General features: G+C 29.7%; 1 protein-coding gene across 2 annotated transcripts in view; it reads right to left on the bottom strand.

The window, feature by feature from the left end:
• The window catches only part of LOC107444082 (homeodomain-interacting protein kinase 2), a 96981-nt gene that overhangs the window by 58493 nt on the left and 25321 nt on the right, over window positions 1–13167 (bottom strand). For both annotated transcript variants that reach the window (XM_016058156.3, XM_016058155.3), the window contains exon 3: window positions 10424–10485. The gene's annotated coding sequence lies outside the window, so the exon portion shown is untranslated. The remainder of the gene's footprint in view (window positions 1–10423; window positions 10486–13167) is intronic.

The raw sequence follows: 13167 nt of genomic DNA, 5'->3' as shown, positions 1-13167 counted from the left end.
TATATATATTATTATTTTTTTTTTCCAAAAAGTTTACGACTTTAACAGACAGTTAACTATAGTGCAGCCACCCTTAATGATGATGGTGAATAATTACCATTATTTATTTTCACGAACAAGTTTTAAGTAGGGGTCTCGTTTTAGAATCTATGATTCATTGATTACGTCAGGATGGTCAGAAACACACTGAAAATAAACTTTCTGGCTATTACAGATTTTATCAAATTTCTCCAATTTTTGTAACTGATGATATAAATTAAAAATAAAAAATATTTAGAAGAATAAACGAGACGAACACATAGCTTGAAATGAATCAGGTAGTAAAAAGATATACTTGATGACGACACACATTTTATTTTATGCTGCTGTTTATAACAATACAAAGGTAACTGTAAGAATAACATTTGCAATCAGTTAACATGAACGATAGGACCATTTATACGTCATCACGACGCTTTTCTGTAAGTTTCTACTCGCCTAGCGGATTTCTGCGCCCTCTAGCAACACTAAAAGAAAACGATTAGTCCATATGGTAGGTTAGAATATTTGACACTTAACGGTTTATAAATTAGTGTCTCAGTCATATTTTTGTTTAAATCTGTACGATTATATTTGCAGCATGAATGAATAATATTTCCATGTGATTTATAGTTCTGAGGTTGAGATTTTTTGCTATAAAAATTATTGATTAAAGATTCGATTGCGAGAATTTTCAATAGTATTTCGAAATTTATTTATATTGCACATTTATCAGAAATTTAAATTTTTCTAATCAATTCCAAATATTTTTATTTTAGATTTGTTATTATATTATTCATAAAAAGTGTTTCTGTCATATTTTTATTTGCATACGTTTATCTCATTTTGTTATACGAATTTATTCTTCTATTAGTTTAGAAATATTGGTGGTTATTAAAAGATTGAAGATAATCCATGTCAATTTGAAATGATTATTTTATTCTTCACCATTGAAAAAAACCAAACGATTACGATGAACTTCAATTTAAAAAATAAATAAAACGATTAACTCCCAAATTAGCTAACAGTTAAACTTTTTATCGCAGCGTAATGCTGAAACTATTTGAATGAGTATGTTTGGGTTGCCATTTTGTAGCGCTCTGAAACAAAAACGCTTTTGAGTGGAATCACTAAGCATAAATGTTTATAATGCAATACTGTTTGCTTAATACTGAAGAGACAGTTTTGGGATTTCCATAATGCAATGTTTTCTAAAAAAAAATATTAAATCAACTTATTGTTAAATAAATATAACATATGTAAATGCATAAAAAAGGCACCAAAAAAAAACTTTTCGAAGAAAAGAAATAATTGATATACATTTAACCAAAACGTTAAACCTATACCTCAAAATGTTTTATTCGGTATAATGAAAAGAAATTTTGAAATACCAGTAGCGAAAGGGGAAAAACTATTTAACGCTATGAAACTATTGATAATGAGCGTTAGATTCAAACCTCGTGTAGGCCAGAATTCCGTTTTTGATTCGGGGAATTACATTAATCAGGGAGGGGGTAGAAAATAAGAATTTCTCCAATAATTCTACCACTAAAAAATTAAAAATTTAGGTCATTCTGGAATTTAAGCTAAATTCCTTGTTTCCAATTTCAGCTATTCTTTACTTAAAATTTCTTTTTTATTCATTTCTAATTCCTTACAGAAATGTTCACAAGCGATGAAATCATTAAATAATTATATTTTTCAGTTAAGAGAACAGCATAATTTTTATTTATTAATTCCATAGTGCAACATATATACATTGTTTATGGGGATAAAACATTCGAGTAAATAAATAAACCATTAACACGCTGTAACAAAAGGATTATTAAAAAAGAAAGGTAATAACCACTATTCCCCAATACAAAAGAGAAATTATGACGAGGAGGGGACAATAAGTTATATTTTTGGATGGATAGGTGCGCTCTCCTGTCCCTCTAAAATCTTGTCAACACCATAAAGGATGATGGGCGTTTCTGCACTAAATCCCCCCCCCCCTCNACATTAAATTCTGTCTCAACGTCTCCCCCCCCAGCATAAAATGGAAAAGAAAAAAAAAAAGGACGTCACCGTCCACAAAAAAGAGGGAATTCAACATCGAAACTGCTGAAAAAAAAGTCTCCATTGCAGTTTCCAGAGCTTTTATTTCGCAGATGGTAGGACTCTCTGAGCACAAAATGAAAATGGGGTCGGTTGCCTTTCCTCTTCAGATTGGGCTTCTGAAAATGCAGCGGTAGGCACGGGGGAAATGATAAAAACGCACCAGCGGAGGGGAAACGGCAAGCTAGACGGCATTTCCGTGCCTAAGAACGACATTTGGGAGTTAGCGTTTTTCCTTGGAAAAGGAAGGCAGACGGCTGTTTTGATAACGTCCTCCTTTTTCCCTTGAAAGAACCAAGTTTTGGTCGAGCAGGAAAACGGTACTTTTGGCTTTAGTTAAAACTGACGACAGAGCACAAAGTATTGAAATCAATAGATACGGAGAGTAGAGCTGAACGATATATCGCGAAATATCCTTTTTTTTTTGTCAATATCGCTATAACTAGTATATTTTAAAATGTATTCTTAGGATATAAAAAATTATGACAACGATATCATTGACAACGATAAATATCGAATACGAACAAAAATATTGACCAATGTAAAAGTGATATAAATAATTTTATTCTATTTTATTAAACAGCTGACCCAATTATTAGCTCTATATTCAACTCGGTAGCCTTGTAATTTTGAACCTAACCCAGAAGGCAAAGAAACTCTTGAATTAAGCATTGGGAGAAGCTAGCTTTCGGATAGAACTAACACGCATTTGTGTTACATTGAAAAGGTAAACCTCCCATAGTTATCCTGGCGGCAAGGGGATTCTAACTCATGATCCGTCTATCACTGAGGATATTTTAAGTCAGATCTGTTAAATGCTGTTTAAAAAAAAAAAAAAGAAGAAAACATATTTAAATAGGAAACCATTTTTAAATATGAGCAAAATTCATAATTGTTAAGGCTTAAAAAGTATTTCCACAAAAACCAAATAATTTCGAAACTCATCAAGAGCTAATTACACCAAATATGAGGCCGTGAAAGGGGAAGACAATTATTATTGCTAAAAAATTTAATTTATTTTGAATTGCTGTTAAATTCAAACAATTTAACAAATAAATAAAAAAAAAGGTGATAAATATCAATGCGAAAATTTCATTTACATTAAGTTGTTGGCTGCAAAAGCATAATTTAAAGCCAAATTTTTACTTGTCGTAAGTCTTATTTCGTGCTTAACTTTTCCTAAGTCTTTTCTCGTGCAATCTTTTGTCCTTGCAAGTTTAGTCTCTTAGCCTGAAACGTCACAGAACTTAGAAGTTCACCACTTTCAGATTAAGACAAATCTGACACACACTGAGGCAAAGTTTATGATACGTTTTTCTTCAAATTAAATATAGTTTTCTTATAATAAAAATATAGCTTAGTCAGAGCAATCTTATCGATTTAAGGGTAAATGATATCAGAAACTAAGTAATTTTAACTAATAAAAATATTAAAACGTAGCTCCAATAAAATAAAAAAATCTCAAAAAATAATAATAAATAAGTTTAAAATAAACATGTAAGAAAAATATACTCAAAAGCTATTAGAAAATAAGCACAATTTTTTTTCTTCAATAATCGTTGACAAAACATGTTTCTAATGACAGCGAATTTGGAAACACTGATTTACCAACGTAATTAATCAGCATTATTTCCTTGCTAATCCAATTTCACGGAACTTATCTTATAGCAGAATGAAAGAATAAAATATAACCTAAAAGTTAACGGTAGAAAAAAAAAACAATAAAACCAGGCCGCAGAAATAACTATTTCCTCAAAAAATATAAATATTCATGTTGGTTTAGACCAATGCAATTATATCGTTTAAAAAACAATTTCGCTTCTATTCTCATAATAATTTTTTATTAAATGAGCTAACTCTAGCAGAGCTCAGATTAGCAGCAATTTAGCAATTTTTTATTTAATTTAATAATTTAGCAAAGGCTTTATTCATTTAGGTAGATTGACCCAATGTTAAAATTTGGGACACATTTTTTATCTACTATTCCAAAATAACTTTTCTAGTTATATTTTGTCTCTTAACAAAAAAATTTCAATTCAGAAAAAAAAAGAAGTTATTTTAAACTAGGGGAGATTAATGTTGATATGCCGAAATTTTCCGAAGTTTAAAATGAGAAATTGTAAGATGGGGGAGGGAGCGCAACAAAGGGAAAAGTGTGTGTATCTAAGCTCTAAGGTCATTTAAGAAAAAAAAAATATATGTTAGCTTTAAGCAAATAAAATAAGGGCTTTTTGCTCACCCTCGATGAAAATATTTAAAAAAAAAAAAAAAGTACTCCAGAGGGAGCATTAGACTTTAGACGTTAGGAACAAGCGCTCATTTTTGCACGTCAAAAACCTTCTTCGTCAAAACTGATATTGCCTATACAATTAAAAAATAAAATAAAAAGCACTTCTCTCTCAGATAAAATATGGAACAAACAACCAGTGCATCTGTTTTTCACAGATAACGGCTTCTACTTTTGCTGTCCTCTGGAGAACAACTTTAGAAGATTATCAGTACAGAGGCGAAGTTATGCGGCTTCGGCCTCACCCTCCACAATCAACAAATAAAACCAGAGAACTTATTAGTGCTTCGTAGGGAGGGGGCTCATTGAAAGCAGGGAGGGAGAAAAAGAGGGGAAGGACAATCGCCCTTGTCCAACTCAACTGTCAAGCTCAGATTGCAAAATTACAATCAGATCCTACTTTAAATAATAATAAAAAAAAGCCCCGTTCTCCTTTATCCGCCCTCATGGTCTGGGCCTTGCAACAAGCGAGTTGAGAGGTCAAATTGCTTCTGATCGCAAAAACGCATTCAGAATCGTTTGCAGTTTAAAAAAATTTATCAATAAATAAGTAGAGTGTGAATTTCTTTTGTAACTCGCCCTTTGAAGCTACCAGTTGGATTTATTAAGATCCTTAAACGTCACGCAAAGATTTAACGCCGTCAGAGATAGAGGAAAAAATAAAGTACTAAACATTATCTAGGATTGAAAAGACGATAAAGCTGAACTTAAAAGGTTTCCTGGCAACGATAAAATGAGTACAATGAACGTCATTTTCGAAAATTCGTTTGCATCGAACGAACATCGACGTTCGTAAATAACTATTGCAACTAGTTTCTAAGGAATAATCAACGCAAAAAGAAATTCGTCTGACGTAGTTGTAACAATAGAACATACACTAGTAATAACTTATCTGAAAATAAAGAGGTAAACAAGAAAAACGAAACAATGAAAAGAAAATAATGAATACATATCAATAAAATGTATGATTATTTCTACCATTTTTTGTATTAAATATAAAAACAATATTAACTCGTTAACGTTTAAAACAATTTTAACACTTCAAATTAACATATCGTTTTTAATTCTAGAGAGAAAAAATATAGAAATTGTATGTTGATTTCATTATAATAGGACTTTGTATACAATTAAAAAATAGTATTGTATACGATGACTAATTATAAATTCTTCTTGAAGCCCGAATGCAAAATTATTCTATAAAACATGTTCACTAAGCAATGCTTCAAAATTAAACAAAAATTGTAATAAATAGCGTACTTTTAATGTATTATTGTTTCTCAATTCTACGGTAAAAGTGGTTAGCGAAAAATGAGCACCGGATAAAAGAGTACCAGAACAAAAGCACCATACAATTATTATGTAATTGTAATGATCTTTTTTTGGGCCGTTGAACCCGAAAATAATGTAATTAAATTATTATTCTAACGCAATTAGATATTTCTTTAAAAAATTAGTTAATGTAGTAAATTAATTTGAAGTTTAAAGAAAGGAACCTTCCCCACTTCATTCATCCAATAATTTAACAAATTGGCAAGGATTCCTCAGCAGTTCTAAAATTGTTATCAGTTTCACTGATTAATTCTTTTAGAAAAATATAAAATTTTATTCGAATAAGAATAAATATTTTATTACATTAAATTCTGTCTCAACGTCTCGAATTGAATCGATCGAATCGAAAAAAAGAAGAAAAAAATCATCAAAAACGACAACAGTACAAAAAAAAAAAAAAAAAAANAAAAAAAAAAAAAAAAAAAAAAAAAAAAAAAAAAAAAAAAAAAAAAAAGCACGGAAAGTAAAGCAAAATTTCATAATTATATGAATTTAATGTTCCATTCAATTCGGGACTTGGAGGTTAAATTTAATAAAACTAAAATTCTATTCTAATGAAATTAAATCTTTTCTTAAACTATTAATTTATCTATAAGGATCAATTTAAAGTTTCATAAAAAGAAACTCTTCGCACTTCATATTATTTAACAAAATGATATGAAGAGCAAAACAAATTTTTAAATTCCAATAATTACATTTATTGTGTAATAGTATACAAATAATACCTTTACAACTAGAAACTTCTATTTATTTATTTTGAAATTGTATTAAAATGAATAACCTCATAATTCTTGTTAATATTTTAAACGTATTTTTAGTTTAACCTATTTTATAATACTTTTAAATGATACATAACATATAATGATGTTAAGTGTGTTACATAATTGTTTATTTAAAATTTAAAAATATAAATAATAATAGAAGTTCGTTTCTCTAACTACAAATTAATTTATTTTATAAATATTAAAATAATTATTATAATTATTCTTAAAAGAAATATTTAATTAGATTTGCATAAATATTTGATTACACTAAATTTTTTATTCAAGGACGAATGAGTCATGAAATTCATATAATTACTAAATTCCCCTTTGACTCGACCATGGAGCAACTCAAAGGTGAACTAGAAAATTTAGGTCTGTTAACTAGTTTTTCATAGATTATTGTATGGTAAAAACGGACAAACTTCTAGAGAAAGGCGATTCAATGACATCTTTAAATCATTAATTTTAAAACTACATTTCAAAAAAAAAAAATTTTTTTTCTTTTTCTTAAAGGGAAAACATCCTTTTTCCTGCATATTCAGAAGAACAGAACTGTGGTGGTGAGAACTCAATTCTACGGCAACTAAAGAGTCAGAAAATTAAGAGTAGACCTTTTACTAATTCATAGACAGGACCTTCAACAAAAAGTAAAGAATGACTAAAAACACAAAACCTGCTCACTAAAAATACAAAATTTCCTTTATTCGAAAAACTTTGAGGTGGGTATGAGCAGAACTAAAATGCCTTACCATCTTAAAATGTTAAGTGTGAAATTGCCAATGTATAATTTTGTCAAAAAAATGCCGAAATATTCTAGAATTCCACAAAATCAGACCAACTTCCTATTAATGACAGTTCATTTGACGATTTTGAATTCTATATGTTTCGAAAAGATACTAACTTGTAAAACACTCATATTATTTAAGTTTTAAAAATTAAATTAATATGATTTATTATTTTCATATTATTTATTATTTTCCCAATCCCCAAACGACTGATCGTCCCCATGAGATGAAACCTTTAAAACGAGACAATTATTCGCGCGCGCAAATGTAAAAAATTTTCACTGCAAGCTCTTCATTTTTTTACAAAAAGAAGTTCAAAAGCACTTATTTATAAATATGAGAAATATAAGAATTTTTGCAAACTCTTTTAAAATCTTAGGGTACCCAACTTCAATGTCGCCAAGAACACATTCTAGATCAATGGTTCTCAATTTGTTTCAGGTATACAGGACTGCCAACTACCACGCTTTTTGCAAAATATTTTATAGAAAGGTAAACAATTAAAAACTAACGCTTTTCTGCCAACATTTTAAAATCCTCACCGAGAGAGATGAAAAAATGATATTTCATATGAACTTCTGAATCTTTTACTTGCAGTGGTGTTTAAAATAATTACAAAGAATTACAATACATTAAAACAAACTTAACTCCCTAGAACAAATTTTCCCAAAAAGCTAAGAAAGTTGTCAGCCATAAAATTAAAAGTTCATAAGCAACTGCAAATATACTAACAATAGAAAAAAAATCTACTAATTATTTTAAAATATTTAATTTGAAGAATTTAATGAGATGAATTTGTTCTTGGTGTATGCATATGCTGAAAATAAATAAAATGAGCTGAATTATGCTTTTCAAAAAAGAACTGTTAGAAACGTAGAAAATGGTTACAAAAAAAAAAAAAAAAAAAAAAAAAAAAAAAAAAAAAAAAAAAAAACGTAATTCTTTATTTTAGAATTTAGTTAATTTAATTTGAATCGATATGAAATACTGAAATTCGAGCGCTCGATATGAAATACTGATTAATTTTTTTTATAAATTAATTTATTTTTCATAATTTATTTAATATATTATTTATTGAACAAAAAAAATTTCCTTTTTAAAATCGCTACTTTTTTGTTGGCATTTTACATGCATTTGTTCACGTAAACGAAATATTAAATAAACTATGGATTATTGATTGAATATAAATAAACTGTTTTTTTTTAATTATTGAATGGATATAAATTAATTCCACCTCAGAATTCATATATGAATTTGTTCTTCACCACCTCTCCATTTTACCCTGATTTGCCCCTCTCGGCCAGTGTGGTTTTTCTTGTTCAATTTTCATATTTTTCTTTCTCGGTTACTATTGCTTTTCTAGTTATGTTTCCTACCTATATTTTTCTACTTTTCGTTGGCAACTTTTTGTTATATATTTCTAATTACTTTTGCTTCTTCTCGTTCGCGTCTGGCAAGTCTTGAAAATAGGAGCCTGTTTTCGAGCGCTTGAAACATATCGACTGCTATTTCTTATTTGTACATTTTTGAAGCGAATGAAGTTTTTAATCAGGTAATATTTTACCGCTTCAGTTTCTTGGGATCATTTATTTAATAATTATTAATGATTAAAAAATATTTTAAACTTAGAAGCCCCTGTTACTCTTCTACCCAGAAGCAGAAAGTGCCTAAAACTGTGACGCACGTCGCAGAACAAATGAAGTCCTGCAGAACAATTTGTATCTTGAATAAGTGACAGCGTTTTCCTGCGAAAGCAAGCCGTAAAAGAATTAAAATTCTAAGATTTTGTGAAGCAATTTGTGAATCGTGGGGATTCACGATTGACAGAATTGTTTTTAAAAGACCAAATGCTTTCGATGGAGATTAAGAAGTTGTTGGAACAACAGACCAGCGAATGTTTGTGTTTGCAAATGGTGCACCATCTGGGTACTTGTCCCTTCGAAAGACATTTAAGGCAGCTCTTATTTTAATGTTCGGACCTTCATATCATAGTCATTTTATTAATAATTCATCATCGTCATTAAAAAAATTTTGTACTTCAAAAGTGATTGAAAAAGTAACAAATCAAGAATGTTTGCCTTGATTTAAAAAATAATGTTGTGTATCTGTGTATGATCCTGTATTTTAATAAATGAAAATATAGTATTTTAACGAAAGTTGACTTTTTTTCGCTGTGAATTTATGTATAAATTAATAAGTCCTGTTGCAGAACATTTGAAAATATTCTGCTTATGGGCTCTTCTATTTCCTGTTCTGCGGAATCCAAACACCTTTTGGGTACCGCTGTTCTAGATTACCGATCGGACAGTAGCTACTCTTTTTTTCTCGGAGAATTTTTAGTTGGGAATCATAAATAAAAACTGAAATATTTTATCTAAAGGCCTGGTTTCTTAGGACAGGACGCCGTCAGCTGGAAATCAGCGCTAACCTCTGATTGGTCCATTTGTGAGTTTGATAGTATACGTCATCGTACGCTCATCTTGAACTACAATTACCGTCCAACTCAACTGCAGTTGGATTACAACGTGACGTTAACCACAGAAGCAATGGCGGACAACATCCAACAGCACATTGAAATCAGCCAAGATTTTGATTTTGACATTAAACATAGCTTCTTCATTAAACATAGCACTCTTCATTTAGCTCAGCTATAATGTGTTTTTTCTTGGACAAAGTGATTATTTGTTCTCTAAAACACTGGTCGACAATAACAAAATCAATACAAATTCAAAATAAATATTTGTTTACGTTATTAACGCATGCGCAATGAGAGATAGTGTCTGCGTTGGACCGACTGCTCATGCTGAGCTAACAAAAAAGTATTTTTTTTGCGTCAGATCTACGTCAACTTTCCGCTGACGCCCAGATAAGGCGTTAGTTCTAAGAAACCAGGCCTTGAGCTAACAAACCAGTATTTTGTTGGCGTCAGCGTGACGTTGACGTCCCGCTGACGCCCAGATAAGGCGCTTGTCCTAAGAAACCAGACCTTTAGTCGCTCAGCTACGGGCACAGGTGAAAAGATTAGTGGGTGCCATGGTGACAGCGGGCAGGGACACCTAATCTATTTCAGGCAGAGCTGCAGTGCAGAAATTAAAATACATACATACATAAGAAATAAAAAGGAAGGAAATAAAAATACATACATAGAAAATTGTCTGAGAAGAACTCGCCCAGCCAACCATAAGACAAGTCTCCAGGCTCAAACCTAAGGGAGAGAGAAAAAAATCAACATCATTAAAAACATAATCGGAGGAAATATTACTTTCACTATCACTGTTTAGCCGAATGCACATTTACTTGAGATGTATAAAATGTCAAGACAAATTTTTTAAATTTTTTTAATAATGTGCTTCGAAAATTTTCAGTTTCACAAACCTTTTTCTTTTCTTTCTCTGTTAGCGTCGAGGACAACTGTGACAGAAAAATGAATTCTTTTAATGATTTTTACCAACAAAATTATGAATATATTATTATTAACTATATACAATATTTTTTTTAAATCATACGAAAGATAATGTCGATATTAATCATAATAAAGGTTTTTTTTTTTTTTCCATTTAGAGTATTTAGTGGTTGCGACAGATCGATGATTAATAGCATCTATAAATTACGTGGGTTCAGAGTAGAAAAAATATTAAGAGCTCTATTTTAATACCACTAAGAAGTCAGTTACTTAAATAAATATATTATAGAGTTTTTTAAAACTCTTCGTTATGATTAAAAAGAGAAAACTTTTATCAAACACTTTTTCACTTAAATGGAACTATAACTCGACAAGATATTGATCCACCTGAGTAAAAAATATTGAAGACAAAATTACAATATTCAGGGGGGGGGGGATTCTGATAAACTTTTGAACAGTTGAAATTAATTTCCTAAGCGAAAAAAAAAAAAATGTTTTCTTTTTAAAAGATTTTTGTCAATCTCTCGCTATCTACTATTATCAATATTATGTTAACAACAATAAATGATATTGACCTAAAATCCGAAATAGAACAGAAGGTCATCATTCGCTAAAATCAACAATTTTTACTCTCTCTCTTATCCACGAATAAAAAAAAGAAGAAAAAGAAGTAAAAATAAAATTTAAAAAAAAAAAAAAAAAAAAAAAAACATTTCTACATTATTCTATTCGTTAATTTTAAAATTTAAGGAAATTTCATTTCCATTCCCGACTTTAGCACATTAATTATTGTTTAAAAAACATATTAATAAGCTTGGTTCATATCAATGATATGTTGTTGTCATCGGCCATTAAGGCAGAGGGGGTGCGATTGTTCTTGTTTTTCAGAGGCGCCGTCTATGGCCAAGAATTCGATTTCTGCCGCACCCATACGTCACACCAGTTTATTGGGTGGATCCATCCATACATCCATTCATTCATCTAAAGATCGTAATTTTGACCTGAACCAGAGAACGATCAATCTCCAAATCAGTACCCCCAGAGGTTTTGATTTGTTATGGGAAAATAGAGGGCTTTGTGATCCCACAGATTTAAAGTGCACCAGTAACCATTTACTTCACGGGGAGTCTTCGGCTGGATTCAAACTCACGTTCTCACAAACGTGGGTCAAGCGCCCTGCCAACATGGCTATCCCGACCGCATAAAAAAGCAAGAACTAATCTTATGGCAGATAAATCGAATAATTACAGGCATCATAATATCAAGAAGCAGCGTATTAGTGCAAATTTATATTATTTTCGATCGTATTTAACATTTCACAATCCCAATAACAATTTGTCTGTATTTTTAATTCAAAAACATACTTAAACACCCTTTCTAGATGATATTTCAACTGGTTTTAAAACATTTGCAATGCAATTAAATGTTTAAAAATATTCAAATATCATTTAGAAAAATACGAATGACGGAAAACATGCTTGGTCACTAAGAGTAATACAAGATTCTATTATCAATATTTAGTTCAACACAAATTGAAAAATATTTTCAAGGTTATATAATAATGATAATGGATATTCGAAATATCCATTATCTTTTATACAAAAGAAAAAATATATTATAGTGCTAAGTGACTCTAATAGAACGAGAAAGAATTGCTAAAGAAGAAAGAAAAAAATTACAAGTTTCGAAAACCATATGCGTTTTACATAGTTTTAAACAGTGATGACAAATCGATAAAATTTTACTTATTTCTGAATGATTTTCGGATATTTGGGAAATTTACCAACAGAAAATAACACTGCTTGGGAAAAATTTAAAAAGGAATGTTGAAGAAAAGGATATAACGCAAAAAATACTTGGATTGATATTAACATTGGATTAAATAAAATTTTTTAAACAAACATAAATAAAAATAAAAACTGCAATAACTAGTAACAGTTTTATAGAAAAGAATTATTACTTATTTTTCAATTACTTAAACCTTTAATTCCTAATTTTTTTGTCTCACGTAAAAAATATTTTTTTTACGTGTAATTTTGGTATAAAACAAAAATAACAAGTTAAAAAATATTTCACAACATTCCACTGTTTCATTTCTTTTTTCAAATAAACGAATTTAAGTTTTGAAGGAAATGATTTTTACATAACAGGGGTCTGTCCAGACATTTTGTGTAAGGTCCTGTTTTTGTAAAAAAAATTACTCGTAATTTGTGAATATAAAATAAACGTTAATTCACATTCTTTCAACCAGGGTTCAGATTTTGTGAATTTGTGCAAATAGGGTCCGGTTATTGCAAAATAATTTTTCAGGGAGTTGTTAAATTGTAAATAGATACAAGATTATGCTCAACACTGTAATATTATTAAAAAAAAAATTTAATTTTCAAAAATAAGCAGCAATTGATGCTGCTAAATTAGCAGGGTTCGTGATTTTTTTGATTTTTTTAGAAAAAATCAAAGAAGTCAGATTTTAAAATCAATACA

The sequence above is a fragment of the Parasteatoda tepidariorum genome, chromosome 6 (genome assembly GCF_043381705.1).
Source record: "Parasteatoda tepidariorum isolate YZ-2023 chromosome 6, CAS_Ptep_4.0, whole genome shotgun sequence".
Taxonomy (NCBI): Eukaryota; Metazoa; Arthropoda; class Arachnida; order Araneae; family Theridiidae; genus Parasteatoda; species Parasteatoda tepidariorum.
This window is presented reverse-complemented; position numbering and strand designations above follow the sequence as displayed.